The sequence below is a fragment of the Lycorma delicatula genome, chromosome 1 (assembly GCF_047948215.1).
Source record: "Lycorma delicatula isolate Av1 chromosome 1, ASM4794821v1, whole genome shotgun sequence".
Lineage (NCBI taxonomy): Eukaryota > Metazoa > Arthropoda > Insecta > Hemiptera > Fulgoridae > Lycorma > Lycorma delicatula.
The window spans coordinates 389,713,980-389,737,645 of record NC_134455.1 but is presented as its reverse complement, the minus strand read 5'-3'; the positions used below and the strand labels follow the sequence as shown (position 1 = coordinate 389,737,645).

Sequence of the window (23,666 nt, the reverse complement as noted above, 5' to 3'; positions counted from 1 at the left end):
GCTGTTACATAATCGTTAAAGAATATGCTCAAAATGCCCCACCCCTTGCGGGCACGAAATCACACGCACGAAATCTTTTCAGCATATTAGCAGAAAACATTTTAAGAGTCGCATCGGAAATATTCGTGATTAAGTCTGTAAAAGTTCATCAATAGTGTGAAGATTGTTTTTGAAGGCCTCGGACTTAATATAGCCCCACAAAAAGCAGTCAGGAGATGCGAGGTCTGGGAACCTTGGAGGCCGTAAGCCCTTGCTTATTATTCCATCATCAAAGAACCGTTGCAGAAAATCCACGGTTTCTCGAGACGTGTGGCACATAGCGCCGTCTTGCTGAAACCGGCAATACCGTTCTTGAGGTTCCAGGACGGACACAAATCGGCGCACAATATTCCTGTATACTTCACCGTTTACTGTCTGTTCGAAGAATACGGGTCCGACTATACGATGGCGACGTATCGCACACCAAGCACCAATTTTTTCAGGATGCAAAGATTTGTCTTGTAAAGCGTTAGGATTTTCAACCGCCCAAATTTGACAGTTTTGACTGTTCACATAACCGTCGAGATGGATCTTCATCGCTAAAGATTACTGCGTTTAAAAATTCGATTCCGTTATCGTTTACGAGAGACCTAAGCCGACGGCTATATTGCAATCGCTTGTTTAAATCTGGAGACTGAACCTCTTGGACTCATAGTATGCGATACGGATACGACTTAAATTTTTTAGCGGCTTTATGAACACTCGAATACGACAAACCGACTCGCGCGGAAAGTTTTCGTAACCTTTTCCGTGTAGAATTGAGCGATCTTGTTTTCACATTCTCTAAAACGTAATCTGTCAAGCGAGTCGGTCGACCGCTACGTTTTCTGTCGCAACACTCACTACGTGTCTCTCGAAATCGTTTTGCTGGCCTAGAAATTGACGTTTCTTCTGGCGGAGGAACACCGACAAATTTAATTTGAAACGATTCTTTTACACTCGCGTACGATTTCGTAGCAAAATATCGTTCAAGAATCAAAACTCGTTGTTCTACGGTAAAAGATATTCTGTTCGTAACACGACCGGAAACGGCAGAAAAGCTTACACAGCTCAAGGAGAATCGACTCGCACTGCCGCATCTATACCGGTCGAGAGTTGCGCTACCGACTTCGTGTCGCAAAATAAAATTTCCCTTTCTTAGAAAAAAATGACCAGACATTAACAATCGGGTAACAGGACTGAAAAATCACTCTGTATTAAAGTGTACTCGTCAACTAATAATATTATTCAATGTTTGTACTCGTGAAAAAATATTAGTAATATTCATATTTCGAATGACTCATTCGATTATTTATAATATTATATTACCAATATCTCGATTATTAAAATCATCCGATTTTGCCCACCACTAATGGACCGATGATGCTAACATGAAAATTAGCTTCGGTGTAAATGCTGAAATTGTTTTTTATTTTGTTTAATACAATTTCCAAAAGAAAAAAAAATTATTACATTATAAAATAACGTTTTAAATAGTTCAAAATAAAAAGAAGAAAATTTGGAACAACTTGCGCTTGCGCTTCATGAGCAGTAGAAACAGCACGATTTGCAGTCACCAACAAAGCAGACACTGTACTGATGAAAAATTGCAGATGTCTTGTGTTCTGTACTTATAAGACGATCAAAAGACGTCTGCAGAGGGACAAGTCTGTTGTGAAACGCATTAATATTGATGCTTTTGGTCCCCTCTAATGAGAATCAAAAATAGAAAAATTAGCATTATCCATAAATACAGCATCTGAGTACTGGTTTGACAGATCATTATCCCACGCTCATGGCTCTGGAAGTAATGCTAGATGCCCAATTCTATATTGCTAAAGTAGCCATCTATTTGGTGGTGCGCGCGCGTATGTGTGTGTCTCCCTCACTCATTCTCTCTCTCTCTCTCTGTGGGTGTGTGTTTATCTTTAATACCAGTTCATAATAAAAAATAAATTTAATTTTTTTGATTTATTTAAACAAATGTGTATATATATATATATATAGCCTATGATACTTCCAGTAATGTAACGATTCCAAAGCAGGGCCATATGGTCTAAATCGGTTAAGCCATTGAGCTGCTATCATAGAAACAGCATAAATACCGACATAAATTACAATCCTTTTTAGGCAATCTTGTAAGATGTACCAAATTTTATGTTTACTATACAGTCTATGACACTACGGGTAATGCAGGGATTCCAACGGGGAGGGGGCATATATCTAGTGTCTTTTTTTGTTTAGCCTCCAGTCATCTATCTAAATCAGTTCACCGTTGAGCTGTTATGATGGAACATACATACATACATACACCCTAAATATATTACACTCTTTTTTGGGCAGTGATGTAAAAACTAAATTAGCCTGTGCTTAAATCATATATTGTCAACTTTTTCTTATTTTTAGTAAAGAAAGGTGATGAACTAGAGATTTTTATAGACCGGCCTTCAAAATAAAAATAATGCTGCGGTTTCTTATCAGTTGTACAATCATAAGGCCATTTTTGTCATCTTATTATTCAAATTTTTAATATCATTAAAAAATATGTTTACTTAATTACTGTGTTGGCAATCGGGCGAATTTCTCAAATGGATAAGCATTATTGGGTTTTCACTTACCGCTCTGTCTGAACTCAGCTATCAAGGTGATGTAAGAATACATCAATTTTTATTAGTTTATGTGTGGTTTAAACATATAAAAGAAGATGAAAATTTAATAACAGTTGGAGATTGGAATGCAAGCATTGGAAAAGACAAGGAACGAAATATGGCGGGTGAATATTGACTGAATAAAAGGAATGAAAGAGGGGACCGACTTATAGAGTTTTGCACGAAGTATAATTTAGTAATTGCCAACACCCGGTTTAAAAATTATAATAGAAGAATATACACGTGGAAAAAGCCAGGCGAAACTGCAAGGTATCAGATAGATTATATCATGATTAAGCAAAGATTTAGAAATCAACTCGTCGACTGTAAAACTTACCCTGGAGCAGATATTGACAGCGACCATAATTTAGTGAAAATGAAATGTAGATTTGGGTTTAAAAATCTGAAGAAAAGGTGTCAGATGAATCGGTGGAATTTAGAGAAGCTTGATGAAGAGGAGGTAAAGAAGATTTTTGAGGAGGACATCGCAAGAGGTCTGAATAAAAAAGGTAGAGTAGAAAATGTAAAAGAAAAATGGGAGAATGTTAAAAGGGAAATTCGTAAATCAGCAGAAGCGAACTTAGCCGTAACAAAGAGAACCGGTAGAAAATCTTGGATTTCAGATGATATATTGCAGCTGATAGATGAATGTAGAAAATAAAAGGAACTATCGAAGATTAAGTGCAAACTAGCGAAAGAAGAGTGGATTAAAGAAAAGGTTTCAGAAGTGGAAAGAGAAATGAACAGTGGTAAAATAGAAGGAGCATACAGGAAGTTTAAGGAAAATTTTGGGGTACATAAATTAAAATCTAATAATGTCTTAAAGAAAGATGTTACACAGATTTATAATACAAAAGGCGATAGGTGGGTGGAATATATTGAAGAGTTATACGGAGGAAATGGTGTTATAAAGGAAGAAGAGAAAGTCGAAGAGGATGAAAGGTGAGTGAAAAACAATACTGAGTTCTGAATTTAAAAGAGCATTAAAAGATTTGAATGGCAGAAAGGCTCCTGGAGTAGACGGAATACCTGTAGAATTACTGCGCAGTGCAGGTGAGGAAGCGATTGATAGATTATACAAACTGTGTAATATTTATGATAAAGGGGAAGTTCCGTCAGACTTCAAAAAGAGTGTAATATTCATGATATCAAAGAAAACAGGATAAGATAAATGTGAAGAATACATAACAATTAGATTAACTAGCCATGCATCAAAAATTTTAACTAGAATTCTGTACACTATTGAGAGGGGAGTGTAAAAGTGTTAGGAGAAGACCGATTTGGTTTCAGGAAAAGTATAAGGAAGCAATTTTAGCACTCAGATTAATAGTAGAAGGAAGATTAAAGAAAAACAAACCGACATACTTTTAATTTATAGGCCTAGAATAGGGGTTAGATAACGTAGACTGGAATAAAATGTTCAGCATTTTAAGAAAATGAGGGTTCAAATACAGAGATAGAAGAATGATTGCTAATATTTACAGCAACTAAACAGCAACAGTAATAATTGACATACATAAGAAAGAAGCTATAATAAGTAAGGGAGTCTGACAAGGATGTTCCCTATCCCCATTACTTTTTAATCTTTACATAGAACTAGCGGTTAATGATGTTAAAGAACAATTTAGATCCAGAGTAACAGTACAAGGTGAAAAGATAAAGATGCTACAATTTGCTGATGATATAGTAATTCTAGCCGAGAGTAAAAAGGATTTAGAAGAAGCAATGAATGGCACGGATGAAGTCCTACGCAAGAACTACCGCGTGAAAATAAACAAGAACAAAATGAAAGTTATGAAATGTAACAGAAATAATGAAGATGGAAATCTAAACTGAATGTGAAAATAGGAAGAGTAAAGATTATGGAGGTAGAAGAATTTTGCTATTTGGGAAGTAGAATTACTAAATATGGACAAATATGGACTAAATATGGAATAGTCGCTTTAATATTGGAAGGACAGGTAGAAGGAAAAAGTTGTGCAGGCAGGCAACGTTTGGAATATGTAAAACAAATTGTTTTGATGTTTAATATGTAAAACAAATGTAGGATGTAGGGGTATACCGAAACGAAACGACTAGCACTAGATAGGGAATCTTGGAGAGCTGCATCAAACCAGTCAAATGACTGGTTTGGAACTACAAGCGTGGTTCCCACATTTGTATTTTATTTGACTGTGGGTACCATCTATTTAATCCGGCCTTTGTTGATTGTAACTGGTTGCCTACAGTTTGCAAGCATGCCAGTATTTTGAATTAATTTTATGAAGCACGGTTTGATAAATCACTTTAATACCCTCTTAATGTTTCAGTCTCTAATGAATGCTTTATTTAATCTCTGACAGATATCTCCGAAAATTTACTTGAGCAAGAAAATCACCATAGTTTTGTTTTTGCATTTTTTCATGCATGGTTTCATCAACCTTAATAAATTTATCTATACCCCATAGTTTTAACATAATTACTCGTTCCAGCGTAGAAATAAATTTTCATGACGGTGCATCGATTCGGTTCTTAAATGTTGTCAAAGCTGATGGTGGTTTCCCATTCTAGATTAACCGTTTCTTTTCTTCAGCTGCATAGGAAACAAACCATCGATAAGAATTGTCCTTTAAACCAATTTCCTACTTTAAGAGCATTTCTAAAACATTTTTTCTCGGCACAATGGTGAAACCTGTACTGTTTGAAGTAGTTTGCAAGGATGGTTATTTCCACATATGATTTTTATATAGACTGGTTTTTGGAGAAACATAATCAGAACCATTGTCACTATATATATCTGGACTATATATTATCAAGAGTACCAAATAATTACAAAATAAAGATAATAATAAGTACGTTATTATTTTTGATTTTAGTTTATTGACCTTGGAGATATGTTACACACGTATTTTAACAAGATAGATAAGATGAGAGTAAAAAGATTCTTAATCTTTGCCAGGAATAAAACTCAACTCTAGTTAAATCTATAAATACCCAAACTATTACTTTAAACTGGTCAGCCTATTGCTTTCGTTCCATTTCAGACAACAGTTTCAATTGTAGAAAAAAATAATAAAAAGTTACATTTTCCGAATAAACTAATTATATTTGGCTTTATAGATCTTACAAAAGATTTTAATATTGTATTAAATATATACTATTATTGATTTGGGGATGACCTGCTTTTATTATTTCTATGACTGTATCTATAAGATAGAAAACAAGTTGTAAATTTGGTGTGGCAAATGTAACGTTGGTTCAACAGAACTTATTACTTAGACCCCATTCGGTAGTCATAAATGGTTTGTCTTATTCTATGCCCAGACACCTAATATTGTAAACAGGTAAGGCAATATCCTGGTACTGCACAGTGGTGTAGCAAGGGGAGTACCAGAGGAGAGGACATCCGTTCCTGGATGCAGTATCTGAGGGATGCTAAATTGATGTTGCATAATTACGAATAGAAATGTTTTCCCCTCTTAAATGCACTTCCAGTTTCATTCTGAAATGTAATGTTCATCAATTTGTATGTTAAAATCAACTGAAATCAGTTTTATTTTTCTTTTAGATATAAATTAACCGATGTACCTGACTAATGAAAATAGCTTAAAACAGAGATGCATTTCACGAGAAGCTTTTATGATATAGACTTGTAGATGTTCAGTGAAATAACGGACCGGCAAATGCTATTCAAGACAAGGCTGATGTTAAGCTTTTGACACCGGAGGACCTGCTTCGCTACATTGTGTGGTATTTTACTGACAGATTTTACTGACAGTTACAACATCCAGTGTAGTCGTGGAAGGTCTTTTCATAAGTTAAAACTTATCCTGTTCTACCTGAGATCATCTGCGGGATAGGAAAGATTTCAGCCTTGGCTTTGCAGGAATGTGAAGCAGGAGGTTACTGATAGCATAAATTTTGAGGATGTAAACAATAAATTTGCAGCAGCAAAGGCAAGGAGCATTTCTCTTTAAAGTTATCTAAATTATTACATTAAACTACCTCTTACTTTATTTGAACTTTTCAAAGTAATGTTTTAAGTTTTCAGAATGTTATATTTGACTAATATTTTATCTAATATAAAATAGTTTATGTTAAGTTTTAATGTCATATTTTGTTTTTATTTAAAAATATTGTAATGGCAGTTTTAATTGTCGTAATTCTTTTTCTCGCCGCTCAGCTGACTCAATTGTAGACACAAAAGACATGATGATATGTAATAGTACGGTTACATACAATGTATTTATCTATTCAATTTATTACATTAATACTACTCAATATGTATAATAATGTGTTAAATATGTATAATGTGTTAAACTAAAATGCAATTACGACAAATAAGATTACCAGAATTTAATCAAAAATGTTTCTTTACAAAATGTAATTCAATCAATAAATAATGCATAAACCTAATACATATTCGTCTATAATCATTCAAACTTCAAATAATCAACATATTTATTGGTCCTCCAATCCGGATATTGAACTTCAGCAACATATTCAATACGACGTATTTAATTTTAAATTGTAAGTTTCAAAATGGACTTAATTTGTATAGACATTCATTCGTATAGTTATTCAAGCTACTCCAAAAACTGTAATGCGTACAAACATTATACGCAGTGAAATTTAACTATAAAAGTGTAAGCAATAGTGGAATCGATGTGTCGGAAATTTCCAAATTGAACTGGATAGTATTTTCATGTGTTATCTTAGTTTGCCGAGTATACGACAATCTACAAGGAGCTACGAGAATCAACATTCATCATATGCATAACCCATTGTTCATCTTATTAATTTTACTTTTCTTATTATTGTCTAATTTCTTATTATTAATATTTACGTTAATATAATTAAATTAAAAATGACTGACCAGGAGGCACTCAACAGTAAGACTTTGCAGACTAATAGCAAGGAACTTTTAAAAAACTTGGTATAATTAAGGCATCAATCACACAAATGCTTTGCTGAACCTTTGCTGATAATTTTAACCCCACAAAAAATGAAATATGTTCTTTACAAATAAAATTAAGAAATTTGTTAGAATTACAAGTTAAATATGATAGCATTCAGTCTCAGTTGGAAGCTATTGATGAGGATACTGACAGAATACAAACTGAAGATAATCTATGTAACATAGAATGTAAATTAAAATCTTTGTTAGATAAAATGTCTACAAAACCTCCTGATAAATCAGATCCTACCGATATGAAACCAATTATTAATAATCAAATGCAGTTTTTACAGCCAATTAAATTGCCATGTTTTAGTGGAAATTTACTTGAATGGCAGCATTACTTTAATAGACTTAATGATTTAATTCATTCTAGAAATGACCTTTCCGACATTCAAAAATTATACTACTTACAGTCATCTTTAAGGGATGATATATATCTTAGATGATATATGATAATATATCATAGATGATATATATCTATGGAGAAAACAATATTTTGACAGTTGGAGAACCACTTATGAAGGGGAAAGCCATACTGTTTTAATAAGTTATTAAGTCAGTTTTTAACTGCTTAATTTCATGTGCACTATCAGCTCCTGTAATAAGGTCATCAACATAAAAATCATTTAATATGGCTCTGCAGGCATTAGGAAATTGATCGTTATTGTCATTGGCAATTTGAACTAAACAACTAGTAGCTAAAAATGAGGCACTAGTTGTAAATTAAGTAACTGTTCTTAAGGCATAATGCTTTAAGTCTTGTTCAGGGTTTTCACGCCACAGTATTCTTTGCAAATTACTGTCCTGAGTAACTAGAATCTGTCTGTACATTTTTGTGATATCAGATGTGATAACATAATTATGGACTCTAAATCTTAAAATTATTGAAAATAAGTCTTGTTGGACCTTAGGTCCTATGATTAGTGTATCATTTAGAGAGCCGTCAAACACAACTCTTAGTTTGGTTGTTAAGCTTGTTTCCTTGAAAACAGCATGATGAGGTAGATAAAAAACTTCTGAGTCAGGTATCAATAAATCCTTTGAATTAAGTTCAGACATATGACCTAGGTCTCTATATATATTCATTAATAAAATTAGAGTATCCCTTCTTAAAACTAGGGTCTTGAATAAGCTTACATTCTAAAGACAAAATTCTATTTTTGGCGTTATTAAGAGAATCACCAAGTTTGATGTTACCTGATTTACGAGGTAACGTAACTATAAATCTACCATTCTTATTTCTAATTGCATTTTCTATGAAATTCCTTTCACATATTGAGTTATCATAAGAGGTTTGTTTGACTAAAATAGGTTCTTCTACCTCCTAGAATTTTTCTATCTGTGATGAAAGAAGTTTATTGTCATTACGAATAAAAAAGGAAGAAACGGAATTGTTACGTGTAACATTTAAAGGAAGGTTTCCAGCTAATATATATCCTAGTCTTGTTTCTTGTATCAAGGAAAAATGCTGGTTACGTACAAATTTATTCGGCAGAATAAGGTTTAGGAAGTACTGTGCACCTAAAAGGACATCAATATTTGAAGAAATGTTAAAGTTTGGGTCCGCAAGAATTAAGTTTACAGATAAATTAAGATGAGATGAATAAAATAATTCAGCAGGAAGATTGTCAGTTAGGGTCGATAATACAGCACAAACAATGTCTAATGTAAAGTTTTCATGGCAAGAGTATAGTTTAACTGTGACAGTGTAATTTGATTGACATAATGAGTTATTAATTCCAGAAATTGGAAGATTATTTTTTGATAATGTTAGCCCAAGATTACGAGCAAATTCCATTGTGCAGAAATTGGCTTGACTGCCTGAATCAAGCAACACTCTACATGTCTGATAATTTCCATGTTTGTTCACAGTATTGCACACAGCAGTAGACAATAAAACATTTTTGTTTGTTTGTAATTTTAATGCACGAAAAGTATTATTTTCAGGCTTAGAGCTAGATTTATGAATTTCCTCTGTATGGATTAAGGAATGATGCTTTTTGTAACATGTTTTACATACATGCTTATTCATACAATTATTTACAGAGTGACCTGTTCGAAAACAATTAAAGCAACACTTATTCTGGACTAGAAATTCCTTGCGTTCATCTACTGTTAAATCAAGAAATTTTTTACATGTATATAAATAATGATTGGATTTACACATAGTACATTGAATAATTTTTGAATTTGCATGGTAACTAACTAAATTTCTTCTGTAAATTTTATTTGTATTGTTATATTTCCCTTGACCTTTAAAGGGTTTATTAAAAGAGCGAGTGTTATTTGATTGCGAATTATACTCAAGTTTAGCTGCAACATTTTCAAGTATTTGTCTTCTATTATTAAGAAACTCAACAAAGTTTTTGAAATTAGGAAAGTTTTCATTAGACAGTCTTTTCTTCCAATTTTTGCAAGTATTTTTGTCTAATTTTGATGCTAGTAATCGCATAACAATGAGCTCATAAGGATTTACAGGTAAATTCATTGCCTCCAATTAACTTATACAAGAATTAATTTGATTAATAAAATGATCTAAATTATCTGCAGATTCCTTTTCAATGAAACCAATTTTTAAAATATTTTCAATAAGATGGTCTAAAGATTATTTGCATCAACTGCAACAACGCAATAAATGGCGTTTTCCTAATAGAAATCTTTGTGAGGGTGATTTAATTTTAATTTGTGATGACAATACTTCTCCATTATTTTGGAAATCTGGAATTGTTACTCATGCTTTCACGGGTTCTGCTAATTTAGTTAAGAGTTGTTGACATTTGTACATCAAATGGTGTATTTCGTAGACCAATACATAAATTATATCTGCTGATAATTAAAATTAAAATGATAATTAATTAATTATCATTATCTGATAATTAATTAAATAAACTATCTGGTAATTAATTAAAATGTTAAGTTTTTATTCAATGTTCTTTTTATATGTATTCATTTTGCTATACTTATTAGTTATGTATATCTTAACTATGATACTACCTAATATTTGTATTATTTGACAAAGTTATATTTTGTTCAAAATTGTATCATATTTGTATTACATTACATTCTTTATATTTTAATTATTTATGTTTATATTCAATATCAATAGTTCATATTCAAAATCTGCCGATTTTGACGGGCAGTAATGTTAAGTTTTTATATCATATTTTGTTACATTTATGTAAATAAACCGGAAATATTATGTACGGTTTACTAGGTATCTGGTGCGTTAAGCCAAGCGATTACATCAGTATGCCGAACATAAAAGCGAAATTTGTTCAATGTAAGTTGTGAAATTACATTAGTTTAGTTACTGTCGACCGTCACAACCGCGAATTAAATACGGTATGCGTGCCCATTTTAATTATTATATCGTTGAATTAAATAAACGAAAAAAATATTACATTTAAATAAAATGATAAGTATTTTAAATTAAGTTGTTCATGTATGTTGATGTAAGCTGCACATCTGAAACAACCCACAAGTGTTAGCTTTTTTTTTTATTCTTATGAAGACCCAAGTTTCTAGTATTACATTAACATATATTTCAATTTTAAGCGGTGAGGGTTGATTTTTTTTGAAAAATTCTTTTTGGTTATTTATAAATGCAAAGTAGGTAACAAATTTTCTAAAGTAAAGTTTTTTTTAAAATTCCTATGAAGAAAATCAAAATTATTTTTTTCATGATATCCCCCGCAACTTGAACGAATTTAGAAAAAAAACTGTAATTAACTCCCCCATATTGGAAATATTTGAGCCAAATTTGAAGAAATTCGGTTCCGTCAATACAGAGATATAAGGCCAAAAGCGTAAATAACATAAATACTGTTTTTGGGTCGATGAACTAGTTGGACCCTAAAACGTAAAGATTTGCAAAAAATACGATACCCCATTTTTGACACGATTACCGTACTCTCTCCATTAGTTCTAGATATATTCGCCGGGAGGTAAAAAGTAGCTAATAAGCGATCACCTTTTAAAATATCTTCTCTAAATTCCCAAAATTTTGGACCGAGTTCCCACCGTTTATTAAATTATTTGTCTACTTTTATTATAAAAAAATAAAATAAATAAAAATAATATTTGAAAAACATTATTTTTCAATGTTTATTATTTTTTTTAAATAGGTTTTATTAAAAAGATATGAAGTTTGTTTAATTTAACCGATCTGGATATTAAAAAAAAGTTATTACGTAATATTCTGAACGACATTTAATTTTTAAACTATTACATTTTTTAAATTAAATCGAAAAACTGTTTTAAAGACGTTTAAAAAATGAGCTTTAATAATATAAATGAAAAAAATAAACGGCAGGAAATAAAATTATCTCATAATTTGATACGTAATTTTAATATAATCACGCGAATGTGCGCGTAAATGTGTTTATTACAACAATAATAATGTTAAGTAGCTTTAAACATTTAACCCATTTGATGATTGCGGAATTAAAGAGCGAGTGACCTGCTAAAGGTAAAATACTTCAACTAAGATTATTATCACGCCTTTTTTTATCAAAAAAGAAAAGTATATAATACAAACGTACATACACGGAACAAACACACAAAAATACACGCATTTTAATGTAAACTGTTATTACCTTATGATCGTTTTTACGTTCATCATCTGTTCTCGAGATTCTTGTCTACGAATTTCTGCTGTTCTGATTCTTTGAGCCGCGTTTCTTGCCGCAATTTGTTCTTCCGATCCACGGGCTCTCTTAACACGCATGCGCGTCGTGCATCTTTGCTACACGCATTGTTAAGGTTAGATTTTTTCCGCGGCATCATACTGAAATTGAAAAAAAATTGATATTTATTATTTAAATAAATAAATTAGATCAAAATTAACGAACGAATTAACGATTAACAGATTAAAAAATCAAAATAAAATAAAAAGCAAGCAAGAAATACACCGTTTACAGGCGATATGAAGATTAATAAGACAAAAAAAGTTCTCTATAAAGTTTTATGTTGTTATTATTATTTTTCTGTTAAAAATTACAATAATATCCAAACGATACACTGCACAATTATAACACAATACACAGTATAATTATAAAAATCATTCACGAAAAATTAAAATAGTACGGTTATGTCGTGAACATAAACAGTCTACGTAACCTTGTTGTCAAACGATGTTAAAGAGTTGTATCGATGAATTAACTTACACCGCCATCTATTAGGAATTCATAGAACTAACCGATAAATACACAGTATTGTCGTATAATAAACATTTAATTTTAAATAACAAATATTGAGATAAAAACTATCCATCTTTTAAGTTGGACCAAATTACAGATAGTTACGAAATTTTATCTCATACATGAGGGTATGTACGGAGTTTATCCCGTACAAACATCGTGACACATAAGACTAGCAAACCCGGCGAGGCAATGCTTCGCTATTGCTAGATTTGAGTATATATATACATATATAGATTAAATGAACACTTTTTATTAAAGTTTCATAAAACATTAACAAATTTTATCCTTTCCCTTTTACCCTTTCTTCTATTTCCCCTTTCTCATTATCCGTTTATTTTTTTTTCCTCCTTTCCCATTTTCCTTTTTCCCATTACAATTATTACCCCTCTTCATTTTCCACCATTTTCTCCCCTTTCTCTTTCTCTTCTTTCCCATTTGTGTTTCCTTTTCCCGTTTCATATTTTCCCCTTTTCAATTTTTCCTCGCTTTCCTTTTCTCATTTTCATTTACCGCATTCCATTTCTCTTTACCCCATTCCTCTCTTCCCTTTCCACAATTTTCTCCTTTTTATCTCCCTTTCTTATTCCTTTCCTCATTTCCCTTTCCCTCTTCCTTTTTCTTTTTTCTCTTTCTGCTTTCCCCTGTTTTCCTTTTTTCCATTTTCCCTTTCTTTCCTTTTCCCGTTTTTATTTTTACCATATTCCCTTTCTCTTTTCCCATTTCCCCCTCTTTTCTTTCCACTACTTTCTCCTCCTTTTCCTTTCCTTTACTTCCTTCCTTTCTTCTCCTTTCAGCTTTCCATTTTCTTTTTCCACGTTTTTTTATATTTTCCATTTTCCCTTTCTTTCCTTTTTCCCATATTCCTTTTCTCTTTCCACCATTTTCCCTCTTTCCTTTCTACAGTTTTCTCCTTTTTCTACCCGTTTCCGTTTACTTCCTTCATTTCTGTTTCACTTTCCTCTTTCTTCTCTTTCCCTTTTTTTCTCCTTTCCATTTCCTTTTCCAGTTTTTACTTTTTATTTTTTCCGTTTCACCCTTCTCCCTTTTTTCCATTTTCATTTATACTGTATTTCCTTACTGTTTCCCACGTTTTTTTTCTTCTCTTTCCTTCATTTTCTCCTTTCGTTCATCTTTCTTTCCTTCCGTCATTTCTCTTTCCGTTCCTCCTTCCTTTTTAACCCTTTCATCTTTCAAATTAATCTACGACAACGAAAATCCTGCTGGGAAATTACACGATTACTAAGAAAATCTTAGTTTTTATACCGCACGATAGACGTCGAATTTCCAAGGTTATTTCAAAATTAAATATCTAAATATTAAAAAATCGCTTTTATTTAACCAAATATTTTCATTACTTTTCATTTTAAAATTTAATAATTATTAAATTTATTTATCGGTTATTTATTAGATTTTTATATAATCTATTTTTTACTTTTCAGTAATATATTATATTTTTTCGTTTAAAATTCTCAATTTGATTTAATTCTTATTTTTTACTTTTAAAGCGGTTTTCTAATTCGTTTCCTTTTTTTACTAATGTTAATATTAATATTAGTTAAATAAAAGCTTCTTTAAAAAATAATTTTTTACGTAATCAAATGTATTTTTTTGTAATTTCTTTTTGTATGTTTTATTTATTAACTTGTTTTTATCCCGATTAATTTTTAATCATTATTCTTTCATTTTACACGAGAAAAGTTACCGCGTCAAATTACAACAGATAAACGTGAAAAACTATTAATTTTACCTTATCGATGAACAGAATGAATTTTTCCTAACGTTGTTTACAGAAATATACCTGGAAAAAACAACTTTTTTCAAAACTTTATACGTATGCAATTTAGTTATACAGCAAATATCTTTATTGAAAACCCGCTTAGATATACGCAATCGCTAATTTGAGTATAAATTAAATCGCAAATAAATTGTAGACTCTGTTTTAATCAAATCGGACACGCATTAGTCGACGAACGAAAACAACACAAAATAGAAAAAACGTGTGTAAACCTCCACGTGGAAATTCAATTCTTACATAGAGTTACCGACCGCACTAAGCAAATCCTAACGTTAACTTGAAATACGGATAAAATTTGCGCGATCGTTTCTCAGTAAGAAATAAAACGTCGCTACGTAAATATTATTCCCGTTAATAGTAACATTTATGTTGTACATTACGTAAAATTTTTGGACCGCATAATTAAAGTAATAAATTTTCGTCGGATGCTAAACCGATTTCATTTATTCGGTCAAATGACACTGTATTACTCTGCAGTGCTTTAAAAAAACGCTAATCGTTACCGTTTATTTCGATTACATAAACCCTATTTAATCTATAATACCGTGTTTTGCGATTACTTGAAAAAGTTAAAAAAATTATACCAAAACGGGCTGTCAGAATTTTGTTTTGTCCCGGTAAATGTGATTCGTGTAAATCGTTTAGTAAATGAAACGTTCTGATGTTTACGTGCATACGGAACATTTAACATTTGCTAAGTAAACGTTATTGAATTCATATATATAAAAATGAATGTTTGTCCGTCTGTGTTTTTTTATTTTTTATTTCTAATTATTAATTAATCAAGAACTGTCTGTACAAGGATTACTCGGGGAGTGTTTCCCTACACGTAAATTTAAAGAAAACATTTACCCGATATGAAATGTTTTATCCAAAACAAACACGGATTGATTTGTCGGTAATAAATTAAATTTATAATATATATTTATTAATATTTATAATTTGATAATACGGATGGATTTATTTTTAACACGGATACTGTAGGCTACGTACTATCGGGCTTCTGGAAGCAATTATTTTGTAAATAGCGATCCGATTTTCATAATTTTTGTATTTTATTTTATTTTTTTTGGTTTCCGTACGGGGAGAAAGCTCTGCCAGCCGCCGTCAGGCCCGCACTGACGGCAGTGCGGGGCTGTAGTTTAGGGGGGTTAGGTTACAAGCTAACCTCACTCCCTTAGGTTAAGATTTAAAGCCGCTAGTGTTTAGGTCAAGTTCGTTAAAATATAATTTTAGTTATAGGTCAAGTTCGGTAAATTATAATTTAAGTTAAGTAAGGGGGAGGGGTTTTAGTCGGTGCGAGCCCGACACTGCCGTCTTGTACGGGCAAGCGGCAGCTGGTAAGGTTAATCCAAAACCTGCTAAGACTGACGAAATCTTCAAATAATCTACAATGTTGTATTAAATGATCACCGACTCTTGACGGTGTCCGCTACAATTACGCTCATGAGCTTGTTGACATCGCAAACATTTCGATAGATTTGTCAACTACACCTATAAACATTTTAGGTGTGAAAAACTTTCTGCTCTATGGGTGCTGCATTTGTTAACAACTGACCGTAAACTTCTCCACGCTATTATAAATTTATTTAAATATAATTCCGCCGGGTTTCTTCAACGTTCTATTACACTACATGAAACACAGATTCACCGTTACATGTCGGAGACCAAACGACGGTGGTTGTGTGAAATTGTGCCAAAGAAAGAGAAAATTGTTCATCTACAAAAAAAAATCAAGGCTACGCATTTTTTCTGTTATTTAAAAAACATTCGGCTGGGAAATAGTTATTTCAGTAGTTTTCAACAGTTGAAACTCGATAGAATTTCAACCGCGCTGATCATTATCGATACACATATTTCAAGAATTTGTAAATCTATTACCGGTCCTTTTTTCCAGAAAATTGATCTTTAATTTTGTAAATTAAATACTTTTAGTTTCTTTTACAAAATAATAAGAGATTTTGAGGTTACTGATAAATCTTCTACCGATGAAAGATTTATCGATTAAATTTGTCGTTTATGACTTAAGTATTAACAAAGGAATTTCATCAGTAGCAACTGAATCTTTAATTTTTATATGCAAAACCTGCGTTTTAATTTCTTGTATATCGACCGTAAAAAAATAGTAATACAATAATTTGGGTCCCAGAAAAATGTAGTCGCTTTTTTTTGCCATTTTATAACAGAATAATTTACACGTGTAGGATTCCTCTAGTCGAGTAGAGACCGAAAGACAAGTCAAGTCTTAATAGCTCTACACTCACAAAGCTAATTAGCAGGGAGCAGATCTCGCATTTTAAGATTTGTACTTAGAATCCCAACTCGATATTAGAATATTGTTTTTTCCAGTATTAGAATATCGATTCGGTATTCTACATACAATATATTAAAGATTGTATAAGTTTTTCCTTTATTTTTAACTACGGGTCAGCCAGAATCTCTCTCCATTTACTTGTTGTTTCCTGGAATATAAGTCTCCATTTATTTTCCCTCGGTTCCTGAGGGCCTGGGAAAAAAAATTATGCAAAAAAGATTTGTGAAATAAAAGAATCGGTAAGTTACAGATTAACGTATTAAGGATTTACCGATTTCTTTTATATTTAAATTTACGAACAAAATTCTAAAAATTTGACTTTATTTAAATTCAAATACCATCAGTAACGGCGATGTTCCCTATCGCCGTTACTTTTTAATCTTTACATGGAACTAGCAGTTAATGATGTTAAAGAACAATTTAGATTCGGAGTAACAGTACAAGGTGAAAAGATAAGGATGCTACGATTTGCTGATGATATAGTAATTCTAGCCGAGAGTAAAAAGGATTTAGAAGAAACAATGAACGGCATAGATGAAGTCCTACGCAAAAACTATCGCGTGAAAATAAACAAGAACAAAACAAAAGTAATGAAATGTAGTAGAAATAACAAAGATGGACCGCTGAATGTGAAAATAGGAGGAGAAAAGATTATGGAGGTAGAAGAATTTTGTTATTTGGGAAGTAAAATTACTAAAGATGGACGAAGCAGGAGCGATATAAAATGCCGAATAGCACAAGCTAAACGAGCCTTCAGTAAGAAATATAATTTGTTTACATCAAAAATTAATTTAAATGTCAGGAAAAGATTTTTGAAAGTGTATGTTTGGAGTGTCGCTTTATATGGAAGTGAAACTTGGACGATCGGAGTATCTGAGAAGAAAAGATTAGAAGCTTTTGAAATGCGGTGCTATAGGAGAATGTTAAAAATCAGACGGGTGGATAAAGTGACAAATGAAGAGGTATTGCGGCAAATAGATGAAGAAAGAAGCATTTGGAAAAATATAGTTAAAAGAAGAGACAGACTTATAGGCCACATACTAAGGCATCCTGGAATAGTCGCTTTAATATTGGAAGGACAGGTAGAAGGGAAAAATTGTGTAGGCAGGCCACGTTTGGAGTATGTAAAACAAATTGTTGGGGATGTAGGATGTAGAGGGTATACTGAAATGAAACGACTAGCACTAGATAGGGAATCTTGGAGAGCTGCATCAAAGCAGTCAAATGACTGAAGACAAAAAAAAACCATCAGTACAAAAATATTGTACTCGTAAAAATATTACTTAAATTAAAAGAAAATATGTCTAAATATGGATGCAAATTCATGTTTTTGAATTAGACCGCCTAACATGATGCATTATTTATGTTAAATCGTAGAATATTATTACTTCACTTCAGTCAATATTATTTCCTTAAAACTGGCATTAGTGTTATTTGAAGAAAAGCCGGTTAAACTTCTGTCACTTATACTTTAGAAAAAAACTGTTGAATCTTTATTCTTACCATCGTATTCATTTTTATATAAAAGATTTATAGCATTTAAAAAAAATATGAACCAAGGATTTCACTCTTTTAAACTCACCAATTTGTGAGGTTATGTTTATATTCATAATAAATGTGATCACCTCAAAAGTACCACTTTTTTATGTATATATATATATATTTCTTAAAAATTAAACTTTTTTCTTATACTGAGATAAACACAGTGATGCATGCAATCGGTAAATTACAACTTCATATGTAATACTACATAATTTCAAATTAAACTAACATTACAGAAAACTCACCGGGTTGGTCTAGCGGTGAACACATCTTCCCAAATAAGTTGATTTAGAAGTCGACAGTTCCAGCGGTCAAGTCGTAGTAGTCAGTTATTTTTCCACGGATCGTGGATACCGGTGTTCTTTGGTGGTTGGGTTTGAATTAACCACACATCTCAGGAACGGTCGAACTGAGACTGTACAATACTACACTTCGCTTAAACTCACACATATCACCCTCTGAAGTAATACCTAAACAGGAATAAGAAAGAACATTACAGAAAAAATGAATTTTTTTTTCCTTCATTGCTTTCCGTAAATAAAATCAGTTATTTTCAAGGTTATGTATATTTAATTATGAATATGAAGATGCGACTATCCGCTACAAAAATAAAACAAAAAGGCATTTCTTCAATGAATTTTATTAGTTACCGTATGAAATTACTAAATTCAACAAAAAAATTTACGTTTTAAAAAATAAAGTACAGAAATGATAATTTAGATTCACTTACTTCAACGCAACACCTTATCCGTTGGAATGTCATTTCATATTCAGTCATCGACATCAAATGTTACGTTAAAATCTTATCGGTCGCCTGAGCTTTATTAGTCTAGTCATTGTTAACAGAGATTAGTAAGAATGAAATTTTTTCAAACGGCTGAGAAAAAATGATACACTAACTATGTCTGTATTTCAAGTTAACCTTAATTTTAATATAATTTTTACAAATAAAACGGATAGGATTACTAATCGATCATGTTTTTTTTTTTGTCTTCAGTCATTTGACTGGTTTGATGCAGCTCTCCAAGATTCCCTATCTAGTGCTAGTCGTTTCATTTCAGTATACCCTCTACATCCTACATCCCCAACAATTTGTTTTACATACTCCAAACGTGGCCTGCCTACACAATTTGTTTCTTCTACCTGTCCTTCCAATATTAAAGCGACTATTCCAGGATGCCTTAGTATGTGGCCTATAAGTCTGTCTCTTCTTTTAACTATATTTTTCCAAATGCTTCTTTCTTCATCTATTTGCCGCAATACCTCTTCATTTGTCACTTTATCCACCCGTCTGATTTTTAACATTCTCCTATAGCACCGCATTTCAAAAGCTTCTAATCTTTTCTTCTCAGATACTCCGATCGTCCAAGTTTCACTTCCATATAAAGCGACACACCAAACATACATTTTCAAAAATCTTTTCCTGATATTTAAATTAATTTTTGATGTTAACAAATTATATTTCTTACTGAAGGCTCGTTTAGCTTGTGCTATTCGGCATTTTATATCGCTCCTGCTTCGTCCATCTTTAGTAATTTTACTTCCCAAATAACAAAATTCTTCTACCTCCATAATCTTTCTCCTCCTATTTTCACATTCAGCGGTTCATCTTTGTTATTTCTACTACATTTCATTACTTTTGTTTTGTTCTTGTTTATTTTCATGCGATAGTTCTTGCGTAGGACTTCATCTATGCCGTTCATTGTTTCTTCTAAATCCTTTTTACTCTCGGCTAGAATTACTATATCATCGGCAAATCGTAGCTTCTTTATCTTTTCACCTTGTACTGTTACTCCAAATCTAAATTGTTCTTTAACATCATTAACTGCTAGTTCCATGTAAAGATTTGATATTTATAAATTAAACAAATTTTGAAAAGTCATGGAATTAGAAAAAGAACTCAAATTTTACGGTCACTTGAATGGAACGGATGAAACTAAATTAATAAAACAAATATGTAACTTTTTTTTGAAAAAAGGAAAATCAAATAAGCAAGTTCTCGATGAGGATCGATTGAAATTGTCGACTGAAGAACTCGAATTATTAAATATTTCCAAAGAAATAATTTTTTATGAATTCTTTCAGAAAACTAGCGGATTGAATCTACATTTCCAAAGAAACAGAAAATGAAACACGGTTAAAAAACACGTTTCTGAGGAATAGCCTTACAATTAAAGTTTTGTTTGACGTTTGTAATTTTCAAATAAAATTTGGTTAATCAGGTCTTTCAGTTTCAATTTAATGCGCGTTAAGCATTTTTCATTGTTTGCATCGTCATAACAATTAAACTTTTGTTTGGGGTGGACCAAACCGTATAAGTACCTACAACAGACAAACAAAAATAATAACACTTATTTTAAGCTGTACTAAAATAATATAAGAAAAACTTACCGCGATCAATAATGAGGATCATTATCTAAAATATACAAGAAGTAACAATAACTGTTAAACAAGACACAGAAACGATAACCTAATTTGTAACCTAACAGTGTAAACAACCCAAGACTGACCGCTGTATTTCATAAGCTTCATTGTCACCACGTGATTTCCCTGTTGCTCCCCACCACTGTAACAAGCCCGCCCTATAAAATGCACTTCCTCTCTCATAACAACCGACCGACCGACACCAACAGTTTAATATTCATGTTTACAGATTTCATGACATTATTATACGTAATAATAACTGAACCAAATTTTCGCTTAAACCGATGTGCACATTAACAAATGAACGTAACCAAGGTACCCAAACTATAACGATAACGTTTTCAATTATTTATTTTTACCAAATATTCAATTTGGATAAATTTACATTCAGCATACTTTATAACTGCTCTTGGATATAAAAAAAAAACACTCGTGCGCGCCCGTTAACATATTATTAAATATTTACTTCTTTTAATATAAAAAAGCAATTTAAAAAACGTAGACCCTATCCGTCTTTAGTAACTAATCAGAAAAAAACAACAGGATCATTTTGTTTTAATAAAGATCATAAGAAATATTAATGAATACATAAGGGGGTTATATAAAAGGATTATTTCTAAATTTATCTCATCAAGCCGACTACCGTATTTCACAGTACAGCCCAGCCCGCCTAAAATACAAATACACACACGAACACGCAAACACACATTTAGTATGGATTTAATTCAAAAATTATATTTAGATATCACAAAGTAACATATAATTTTTCGTGTCTCATTTCATTTCTGTAATCAATTTTGTCACCTCGGTAACGCAGTAGAGAAACCGACTGATATAGTGAAAGATACGGATTTGATTCTCGACTTGACACCGGATCACAATTAAGTTAATTATTTTGTTAGAACGTCACTAAAAATCACATCCTATAAAATTTCAGACTTTTTATCTTCTATCGCATATACTTTCTATTACGATTCTTTTAAGTTTACGTAAGTAAATGTAATGTAATACTTGAGAGCATATAAACTTAGTCACCTCGCCGGTCGCCGAGGTGGAGTAATAATATCTTTCCTCTTATCCGAAAGGTCCCGGGTTCGTATCCCGGTCAGGCTTGAAATTTTAATTCGCTTCAAAATTTCAATACCGTACTTCCACACAACCTCCAACCTAATACGGTGAATATTTAATAATAATAAATTATCGAATTAAAATAGTATTATCGTTTCCGCGAGCAGAATAAGTCAGGATTTGTACTCGTCTAAGAGTTAAAGCGTCGTATAATTTCCAGTTCTTTTCGTTATAATTTCTTAACCGTCCTATGTTCAAAAAAAAATTGGAATTTTTTTTTAAAGAAGATCAAATTTTTGTATTAAATTTATATTTGATTTTTAGGGTTCGGTTACAGCTCGGGTATCACTCCATATCTGTAATACTTGTATGAGTTTTACGCGTTAAAAAAAAAATTATCGTAAATTGAAGATTCGATTATAGAGATATTTAATGCACGGATAATCGTTTAAAAAAAAATAAATAAATTTAGTCTCTATTTGATTCCCACAAAATATAAATTTCATCTATATATAAGTTCATTAAAAAATATAGATGGAATGAAAGTCTGCGAGTTTGATTTTCGCTTTTAAAAATTTTATTTAGGTATCACCTATTAAAAAAGACTGAAAAATTTAAAGTCGCAATTTTGATTCTCGGTTTCAGCACAAAATCACATACTTGTTATAATAAATATTAAATAACGTTAAAAAATAGACTTAATCTTCCCTGAGAACACAGTTTTATTTTATTTAACAGTTTCCTTCAAAAATATTATGCATTATAATAAAAAAAAAATCGAGATATGCTGAAATGGTCTCGGGTTCGATTCCCGGCTTGGATCATAAGTACCTCAATTCGTAATGTATATCCGAGTACCGGTAATAAAAAAAAAGCTTAAGTTGAAGATCCTGGGTTCGATCTCATAACATAATCGGATTTCAAAACATGATTTTTATTTGTAATATTTATAAAATAATCCGTTTAGAATCAATTTGGGTAATTTTTCGTAAAATGCCTGCCATCAAAAATAATTATTAAGCAGAAGAAATATGGTAATATGATAAAGGTCAAGGTTAATGAGGCATTTGTCTGTTGATAATTATGTTTGAAATAAAATTATAAATTTGTAATAATTATAAATGTAATTTAACCAAACTTAACCTACACTCGCTAACTTGACTAGCGAGCGAAGCGAGCGTAGATTAAGTTTGTTAATTATATTTATAATTTTTTAAATTTAATCTCTTATTTCAATATATTGAAATAAATTATATCGCATAAAAAAGTATCTTTTACGTATTTATCTTGTAAGTACGCGTATTTATTCGTTAATTATTATATTTGTTAAAATGTACTTTACACAAACGGGTGTTCCGCACAGCGCTAGTAGTTTAACCTTGATCAAGGACTGGTCTGGCGGCGATTGGAGAGGGTGACTCACATAGCAAAGTAAATTGTAGACAGCGCGTCGGCAAGCAGTTCCGTCGATGTACGATGATTTATAAAGTTATCAGACATGAATTAAACGAACATTTATAATAGGTTTTTTTAAATTTATTTTACTCGCAATGACAACATCCAGAATATCCGCATTTTTTTTTCTTTTCTTCCGGGCCAACCGTTATGTATCGCTTCACAGAATGAGATGAAATAGCAATTTTATAGCGTGTGAAAATATCATGCCTGACCGGGATTCGAACTCGCGACCTCTGGATGAAAGGCCGAGACGCTATCA

The 23,666-nt window shown here is 31.7% G+C and overlaps 1 protein-coding gene across 5 annotated transcripts in view; it reads right to left on the bottom strand.

The window, feature by feature from the left end:
- Window positions 1-23,666, bottom strand: part of LOC142317350 (uncharacterized) — a 119,072-nt gene that overhangs the window by 22,164 nt on the left and 73,242 nt on the right. For all 5 annotated transcript variants that reach the window (XR_012754713.1, XR_012754712.1, XR_012754711.1 and 2 more), the window contains exons 2-3: window positions 18,703-18,927; window positions 12,201-12,391 (exon numbers count right to left, since the gene is read on the bottom strand). The gene's annotated coding sequence lies outside the window, so the exon portion shown is untranslated. The remainder of the gene's footprint in view (window positions 1-12,200; window positions 12,392-18,702; window positions 18,928-23,666) is intronic.